We start from the raw sequence: 10,056 nt of genomic DNA, 5'->3' as shown, positions 1-10,056 counted from the left end.
TGCATCAGCAAGCCAACACTACAATAATATGAAATGGAATCCATGTCCTTGTATTTTTTTCTTCTGGAAACAAGAATACATTTTCAGTGGGTCCCATGAGGAAACCCAATTCCCATTTCCTTTTCTGTTTTCTTAGATCCCATCGCCAATCTGGGTTGTGGAATTATCCATGTCACCTGGGGAAACTGTATTTCATTAATGTTATAGAAACAAATGTGAGGTGACCCACGATTCACAAGCCAAGTTTGGGCTCACCCAGGCTTAGCGGCGCTTCCTTCGTGAGGTTCTGAGTGAACAAAGGCTGCTGCGAGCCAACGTTCCCTTCTCCCCACACGAAGCTGAGCCTGTGACTGTGACAAGGGGCCTCATTATAATCCGTTTATGGATATAAAACCATCGCAACCTGGCTCCCAGCTACATGCCTCCTCATTATCAGCACTCTTGTTGCAAAAAGAGAGAAAGAAAACCTCACAAAACCCACCTTCTGCCTCTATTGGAAACATTTGTCTTTTCAGCAAAGGGGCTGAGCTCACCCAGCAGGTTCACAAAAACCACCCCCTGAAGTTTCTGCTGATCTTCCCAGGACTCCGAGTGCATGCTCCTGGGTGCCTCGAGCACAGGAAGGTGCAGCCCTGTCCCTGTGTGCCTCAGCACGCATGGATTCCACTCTGTGTTTGTTTTGTCATTAATGCTGGAGGCTCTTGAGTAGCTGGCAGCCAGGCTGACTGCTGCAATCTTGTGTCAGCTAAATCAGATGCAATCTGGAGACAGTAACACTTTGTCTGTTACATCTTACAACATTGTTTCCAAATAGAGCAGTGTGCACACAACAGACTGAAGAGGCAGGGAGCTGGGGAGCTTCGTCTGGAGACTGCTGGCTTCAGCAAGCAAATGAGGGCACAGAGCCAAAATCTCAGATTTGGTAAACTTACAGAATTCTGGACTCTAGAAAGTCTACCAAGAAACTCACCTACGTTTCCCTAGAGTTCTTGAGTCGGCCACGATTCACACATCCTGCTCCAACTGGTTGCCTCATTCGATGATGAGGCAAAGCATGCCCCAATTTGGCAGATGAAACACAGAGGCTCAGAGAGGTTGAGCCAAAGGCCCCAGATCACACAGCCAGGTGTTGGCAGATATGACTGAGGTTCATCAGCTGGGACCAGTCTCACCAACCCCCTCCATACCCAGAGTTGACTTTTGCACAATGAGAGAAAGTCAATGAGATAACTGGCACACAATGAGAGATACAGGCAGGTCAGTATCCTTTGATTCCACAGGGAACTGCTATGTTTGTGGTGGAAACTGTACTTGGCAGGGGGTTGGGAGGTGACACCAGCTTCACGGGCATCACACCAGGGCCTTTGCACAGGGCTGTGCATGCAGAAGAGGATCTCCATGAAGTTGGATGCTCTGTGGGCACCATCTTGACATTCTTCAAGATTTTATTTTTGAATCTGCTTTGGTAAGAGAAGTCTGATGGGATGATGGAGAAATGCGTCCAGAGCTTGAAGTCTGGCCCATGCACTCTCCCACCTCCCACATCCTCCTGCTGTCTCTGGCTGCCTCCCAGGGACAGGCCCTTGGGTGCCCACTCCCCATCAACCCCCACCCCCACCCTAACTGCTACCACCCCCGGTGGGGGCCTGGGCCTGAGCAGGGGGAAGGTGGGGGTCAGGGGCCCCAGCCTCACACTCTGGGCCATGAGGTGGAGCCTGGAGTGCCTGAGTGCCACCCCAAACCCTGGAACCATGACCCTAAAGAGCAAATAAAAAAACAACATGGCGGGTGGAGAAAGACAGAGACTGTTGTAGAAGGTAAGGCTTTCTTCCCGCCTTTTGAGCAAGGAGACTGCATTTTCGTGTTTGCACTGCGCCCTACAACTTGTGCAGCCAGCCCATGGGGAGAGCTGGGCTTGGCAGGACACGCCCTTGGCTGCCTGGGGCAATGGCCATCGTGCCTGCTTCAGCCACGAACACGAGTGTCCTCTGTGGATCCCAAAGTTCCTTCTCCTCCCGGCACTCACCTTATTTCCCCGACAACCTCATGACATGGTGTTGGGTGGTGTTACACAAGGCAGGTCACTGAGAACCGGGGATGTGAAGACATTTGTCTGAGGTCACCTGGTCAGCAAATCAAAGAGCATGTTCTGCTTTTTGTTTGTTTTTGTTTTTAAATGTCTGTTGTGGTAACATATATACAACCTCCAATTTCCCATTTCAACCCCTTTCATTTATACAATTCAGTGGCATTAATTACATTCACGACATTGTGCTACCGTCAACACTATCCATTACCAAAACCTTTTTCACTATCTGTGATGGTTTGAAGCTCTTATGTTCCCGATGTTCTTTTTTTTTTTTTTTTTTTTTTTTTTTTTTTAACGTTTGAAAGTCTCTGGTTTGATTTACTTGACACACCGGGATCCCATGAAGCAAATGGTTGTGGGTTTATGTCCTAGTCACTGAAACAGTGGACCGTCCTCTCCTCACCTTTATTTTTTTTATTTATTTATTTTTTTTAATCTTCATTTTATTGAGATATATTCACATACCACGCAGTCATACAAAACAAATCGCACTTTCGATTGTTTACAGTACCATTACATAGTGGTACATTCATCACCCAAATCAATCCCTGACACCTTCATTAGCACACACACAAAAATAACAAGAATAATAATTAGAGTGAAAAAGAGCAATTGAAGTAAAAAAGAACACTGGGTACCTTTGTCTGTTTGTTTCCTTCCCCTATTTTTCTACTCATCCATCCATAAACTAGACAAAGTGGAGTGTGGTCCTTATGGCTTTCCCAATCCCATTGTCACCCCTCATAAGCTACATTTTTATACAACTGTCTTCGAGATTCATGGGTTCTGGGTTGTAGTTTGATAGTTTCAGGTATCCACCACCAGCTACCCCAATTCTTTAGAACCTAAAAAGGGTTGTCTAAAGTGTGCATAAGAGTGCCCACCAGAGTCACCTCTCGGCTCCTTTTGGAATCTCTCTGCCACTGAAGCTTATTTCATTTCCTTTCACATCCCCCTTTTGGTCAAGAAGATGTTCTCCGTCCCACGATGCCAGGTCTACATTCCTCCCCGGGAGTCATATTCCACGTTGCCAGGGAGATTCACTCCCCTGGGTGTCTGATCCCACGTAGTGGGGAGGGCAGTGATTTCACCTTTCAGGTTGGCTTAGCCAGAGAGAGAGGGCCACATCTGAGCAACAAAGAGGCATTCGGGAGGAGGCTCTTAGGCACAACCATAGGGAGGCCTAGCCTCTCCTTTGCAGCAACCGTCTTCCCAAGGGTAAAACCTGTGGTAGAGGGCTCAACCCATCAAACCACCAGTCCCCTATGTCTGTGGTCATGTTAGCAACCATGGAGGTGGGGTAGGCAAATACCCCTGCATTCTCCACAGGCTCCTCAAGGGGGCACTACATCTTTTTTTCTTTCCTTGTTTTTCTTTTCTTTTTTTTTTTTTTTAACTTTCCCTTCTTTTTTAAATCAACTGTATGAAAAAAAAGTTAAAAAGAAAACAAACATACAATAAAAGAACATTTCAAAGAGACCATAACAAGGGAGTAAGAAAAAGACAACTAACCTAAGATAACTGCTTAACTTCCAACATGTTCCTACTTTACCCCAAGAAAGTTACCTAATATAGCAACATTTCTGTGAACTTGCTCCTACTATATCCATCAGAAATTAACAGACCATAGTCATTCCTGGGCATCCCCAGAACGTTAAATAGCTTATCTGTTCTTCTTGGATTATTGTTCCCCCTTCCTTAATTGCTCTCTATTGCTAGTTCCCCTACATTCTACATTATAAACCATTTGTTTTACATTTTTCAAAGTTCACATTAGTGGTAGAATATAATATTTCTCTTTTTGTGCCTGGCTTATTTCGCTCAGCATTATGTCTTCAAGGTTCATCCATGTTGTCATATGTTTCACGAGATCGTTCCTTCTTACTGCCGCGTAGTATTCCATCATGTGTATATACCACATTTTATTTATCCACTCATCTGTTGAAGGACATTTGGGTTGTTTCCATCTCTTGGCAATTGTGAATAATGCTGCTATGAACATTGGCGTGCAGATATCTGTTCGTGTCACTGCTTTCCGATCTTCCGGGTATATACCGAGAAGTGCAATCGCTGGATCGAATGGTAACTCTATATCTAGTTTTCTAAGGAACTGCCAGACTGACTTCCAGAGTGGCTGAACCATTATACAGTCCCACCAACAATGAATAAGAGTTCCAATTTCTCCACATCCCCTCCAGCATTTGTAGTTTCCTGTTTGATTAATGGCAGCCATTCTAACCGGTGTTCGATGGTATCTCATTGTGGTCTTAATTTGCATCTCTCTAATAGCTAGTGAAGCTGAACATTTTTTCATGTGTTTCTTGGCCATTTGTATTTCCTCTTCAGAGAACTGTCTTTTCATATCTTTTGCCCATTTTATAATTGGGCCGACTGTACTATTGTCATTGAGTTGTAGGATTTCTTTATATGTGCAAGATATCAGTCTTTTGTCAGATACATGGTTTCCAAAAATTTTTTCCCATTGAGTTGGCTGCCTCTTTACCTTTTTGAGAAATTCCTTTGAGGTGCAAAAACTTCTAATTTTGAGGAGTTCCCATTTATCTATTTTCTCTTTTGTTGCTTGTGCTTTGGGTGTAAAGTCTAGGAAGTGGCCACCTAATACAAGGTCTTGAAGATGTTTTCCTACATTATCTTCTAGGAGTTTTATGGTACTTTCTTTTATATTGAGATCTTTGGTCCATTTTGAGTTAATTTTTGTGTAGGGGGTGAGGTAGGGGTCCTCTTTCATTCTTTTGGATATGGATATCCAACTCTCCCAGCCCCATTTGTTGAAAAGACCATTATGACTCAGTTCAGTGACTTTGGGGGCCTTATCAAAGATCAGTCGGCCATAGATCTGAGGGTCTATCTCTGAATTCTCAATTCGATTCCATTGATCTATATGTCTATCTTTGTGCCAGTACCATGCTGTTTTGGCAACTGTGCTTTATAATAAGCTTCAAAGTCAGGGAGTGTAAGTCCTCCCACTTCGTTTTTCTTTTTTAGAGTGTCTTTAGCAATTCGAGGCATCTTCCCTTTCCAAATAAATTTGATAACTAGCTTTTCCAAGTCTGCAAAGTAGGTTGTTGGAATTTTGATTGGGATTGCATTGAATCTGTAGATGAGTTTGGGTAGAATTGACATCTTAATGACATTTAGCCTTCCTATCCATGAACATGGAATATTTTTCCATCTTTTAAGGTCCCCTTCTATTTCTTTTAGTAGAGTTATGTAGTTTTCTTTGTATAGGTCTTTTACATCTTTGGTTAAGTTTATTCCTAGGTACTTGATTTTTTTAGTTGCTATTGAAAATGGTATCTTTTCCTTGAGTGTCTCTTCAGTTTGTTCATTTCTAGCATATAGAAACATTACTGACTTATGTGCATTAACCTTGTATCCCGCTACTTTGCTAAATTTGTTTATTAGCTCTAGTAGCTGTATCGTCGATTTCTCAGGGTTTTCTAGATATAAGATCATATCATCTGCAAACAATGACAGTTTTACTTCTTCTTTTCCAATTTGGATGCCTTTTATTTCTTTGTCTTGCCGGATTGCCCTGGCTAGCACTTCCAGCACAATGTTGAATAACAGTGGTGACAGCGGGCATCCTTGTCTTGTTCCTGATCTTAGAGGGAAGGCTTTCAGTCTCTCACCATTGAGTACTATGCTGGCTGTGGGTTTTTCATATATGCTCTTTATCATGTTGAGGAAGTTTCCTTCAATTCCTACCTTTTGAAGTGTTTTTATCAAAAACGGATGTTGGATTTTGTCAAATGCTTTTTCAGCATCTATTGAGATGATCAATTGATTTTTCCCTTTTGACTTGTTAATGTGTTGTAATACATTGATTGATTTTCTTATGTTGAACCATCCTTGCATGCCCGGAATAAACCCCACTTGGTCATGGTGTATGATTTTTTTAATGTGTCTTTGGATTCGATTTGCAAGTATTTTGTTGAGGATTTTTGCATCTATATTCATTAGGGAGATTGGCCGGTAGTTTTCCTTTTTTGTAGCATCTTTGCCTGGTTTTGGTATTAGATTGATGTTAGCTTCATAAAATGAGTTAGGTAGTGTTCCATTTTCTTCAATGTTTTGAAAGAGTTTGAGTAAGATTGGTGTCAGTTCTTTCTGGAAAGTTTGGTAGAATTCTCCTGTGAAGCCATCTGGCCCTGGGCATTTATTTGTGGGAAGATTTTTGATGACTGATTGGATCTCTTTGCTTGTGATGGGTTGGTTGAGGTCTTCTATTTCTTCTCTGGTCAGTCTAGGTTGTTCATATGTTTCCAGGAAATTGTCCATTTCCTCTACATTATCCAGTTAGTTGCCATACAGTTGTTCATAGTATCCTCTTATAATTTTTTTAATTTCTTCAGGATCTGCAGTTATGTCACCTTTTTCATTCATTATTTTGTTTATATGGGTCTTCTCTCTTTTTGATTTTGTCAGTCTAGCTAGGGGCTTGTCAATCTTGTTGATCTTCTCAAAGAACCAACTTTTGGTGATATTTATCCTCTCTATTGTTTTTTTGTTCTCTATGTCATTTATTTCTGCTTTAATCCTTGTTATTTCTTTTCTTCTACTTGGTTTAGGATTGGTTTTCTGTTCATTTTCTAGCTTCTTCAGTTGATCCATTAGTTCTTTGATTTTGGCTCTTTCTTCCTTTTTAATATATGTGTTTAGTGCTATAAATTTCCCCCTTAGCACTGCTTTTGCTGCATCCCATAGGTTTTGGTATGTTGTGTTCTCATTTTCATTCGTCTCTATATATTTAGCAATTTCTCTTGCTATTTCTTCTTTAGCCCACTGATTGTTTAGGAGTGTGTTGTTTAACCTCCAGGTATTTGTGAATTTTCTAAGTCTCTGATGGTTATTGACTTCTAATTGTATTCCATTGTGGTCAGAGAATGTGCTTTGAATAATTTCAATCTTTTTAAATTTATTGAGGCTTGTTTTATGTTCCAGCATACGATCTATTCTGGAGAAAGTTCCATGAGCACTAGAAAAGTATGTGTATCCTGGTGATTTGGGATGTAATGTCCTGTATATGTCTGTTAAATCTAATTCATTTATCAGATTGTTTAGGTTTTCAATTTCCTTATTGGTCTTCTGTCTGGTTGATCTATCTATAGGAGAGAGTGATGTGTTGAAGTCTCCCACAATTATTGTGGAAACATCAATTGCTTCCTTTAGTTTTGCCAGTGTTTCTCTCATGTATTTTGTGGCACCTTGATTGGGTGCATAGACATTTACGATTGTTATTTCTTCTTGCTGAATTGCCCCTTTTATTAGTATGTAGTGGCCTTCTTTGTCTCTCAAAACATCCCTGCATTTGAAGTCTATTTTATCTGAGATTAATATTGCTACACCTGCTTTCTTTTGGCTGTAGCTTGCATGAAATATTTTTTTCCATCCTTTCACTTTCAGTTTCTTTGTGTCCCTGTGTCTAAGATGAGTCTCTTGTATGCAACATATTGATGGTTCATTTTTTTTGATCCATTCTGCGAATCTATATCTTTTAATTGGGGAGTTTAATCCATTTACATTCAACGTTATAACCGTGAAGGCATTTCTTGAATCGGCCATCTTATCCTTTGGTTTATGTTTGTCATATTTTTCCCCTCTTTCTATTAATATCCTTTATTGTACCCATACCGAATCTCTTTAGTACTGAACCTTTCTCCAAGTCTCTCTGTCCTTTCTTTGTTTCTCTGTCTGTTGGGCTCCCTTTAGTATCTCCAGTAGGGCAGGTCTCTTGTTAGCAAATTCTCTCAGCATTTGTTTGTCTGTGAAAAATTTAAGCTCTCCCTCAAATTTGAAGGAGAGCTTTGCTGGATAAAGTATTCTTGGCTGGAAATTTTTCTCACTCAGAATTTTAAATATATCGTGCCACTGCCTTCTCGCCTCCATGGTGGCTGCTGAGTAGTCACTACTTAGTCTTATGCTGTTCCCTTTGTATGTGGTGAATTGCTTTTCTCTTGCTGCTATCAGAACTTGCTCCTTCTCTTCTGTGTTTGACAGTGTGATCAGTATATGTCTCGGAGTGGGTTTATTTGGATTTATTCTATTTGGGGTTCGCTGAGCATTTATGATTTGTGTATTTATGTTGTTTAGAAGATTTGGGAAGTTTTCCCCAACAATTTCTTTGAATACTCTTCCTAGACCTTTACCCTTTTCTTCCCCTTCTGGGACACCAATGAGTCTTATATTTGGACGTTTCATATTATCTATCATATCCCTGAGGTCCATTTCGATTTTTTCAATTTTTTTCCCCATTCTTTCTTTTATGCTTTCATTTTCCATTCTGTCATCTTCGAGTTCACTGATTCATTGTTCAACTTCCTCTAGTCTTGTACTATGAGTGTCCAGAATCTTTTTAATTTGGTCAACAGTTTCTTTAATTTCCATAAGATCATCCATTTTTTTATTTAGTCTTGCAACGTCTTCTTTATGCTCTTCTAGGGTCTTCTTGATTTCCTTTGTCTCCTGTACTATGGTCTCATTGTTCATCTTTAGTTCTTTGAGTAGCTGCTCTAGGTGCTGTGTCTCTTCTGATCTTTTGATTTGGGTGCTTGGGCTTGGGTTATCCATATCGTCTGGTTTTTTCATATGCTTTATAATTTTCTGTTGTTTTTGGCCTCGTGGCATTTGTTGAACTTGATAGGGTTCTTTTAGGTTTTGTAGACCAATTGAAGTCCTTATCTCTAATTTATCAGATCTACAGCTTCGTGGAGTACACTTTCTCTAACTAACCAGCAGGTGGCGTCCACGAGCCACCTGTTCTCCACAAGCCAGTTCTCCCCTGCTTAGCCTTTTTGGTGAGTGGGGGAGTGAGTCTTGTGGGGTCCAATTGGTGTACCAAGCTTGCGTGTGTAGTTGGTGTTGCCTGCCCTGTATATGGGGCGTGTTTCTGGGCAGTCAGGGAGGGGGGGTGGCTCTAACAATCAAATCTCCCTGGTGATCCTAGAGTTTTAAAGCTGCTGCAATAGTCTAATCCTTCAGTTCAGTCCTGTCACAGTTTGTCTCTGCCACTGACCCACAAGTCCTTGGTATTGGCGTATGGCTCCTGAGACTTGCAAGTGGGCCCCTCTTCCAGGCCGTGCACCCCGGGTCCTCTGTTGACAGATGACTGTGCTATGTCACAGGTGAGTGCCGTCCCCCCAGGGCAGTTCTGGGCTGCTGGGCTGTGTAGGGAGGCTCCCAGTCTGCTGAAATGATGGCTGAATGGGGCTTTGTTAATTCACACTGCTCTACCTTCCCAACTCTGGGACATTCAGCTGAGGTTGCGGGGAAGGCTAATGTCCACGCCCAGTTTTGTGGTGTGTGCCTGTTATTTGAAGCACTTCCGTCACACTGGGTTGTCTGGGGCAGTTCTGGGCTATGGGGCTGGCGATGGGCAGGAGTGTTTCCTGTCCACCAAGATGATGGCTGTGAGCGGACACCCCCCTTTTCTTGGGAAGTTGTGGTGTTTAGTGAATTTTATCAGCCACTGGATTATTGCGTTTTGTCTCAGAGCTCTCCTAGTTCTGCTCTTGACTTGACCTGCCCAAATTGCAAGTCTTTGAAGCTTTCTGTATTGGGCTTCTTAGAGTAATTGTTTTAGAAAAAGAAAAAAGGATTAAAAAAAAAAAAAGGGGGCCCTCCTCAGAGATCTAATGGGTTATTGAAATGCTAAGAGACAAAGCAACCAGGGCCATTAAGGAAAGGTCCACAGGGAAGAGAGATCAGCTTTTCTTCGGGATTTGCATATGCGCCTCAGGGCCTGAGCTCAGGCCTGAGCTCTGCCCTTCCCCTTTCTATGTTCACTAGAACTCCAAAAATCCTCCGCTTTTATTTTGGAGTTTTTCGTGTTGTTTTTTTTCTATGCCTGTCTCCTCTCTGCTGGGCTGGCTGCTCTCAGATTCTCTGGTGTCTGGTCTCCGTCTATCTATGGTTGGAGTTTGGATCAGCAGAATGAGTTTCCGATA

This window comes from Choloepus didactylus, assembly GCF_015220235.1.
Source record: "Choloepus didactylus isolate mChoDid1 chromosome X unlocalized genomic scaffold, mChoDid1.pri SUPER_X_unloc3, whole genome shotgun sequence".
Taxonomy (NCBI): domain Eukaryota; kingdom Metazoa; phylum Chordata; class Mammalia; order Pilosa; family Megalonychidae; genus Choloepus; species Choloepus didactylus.
Note: the sequence above shows the minus strand (reverse complement) of the source record.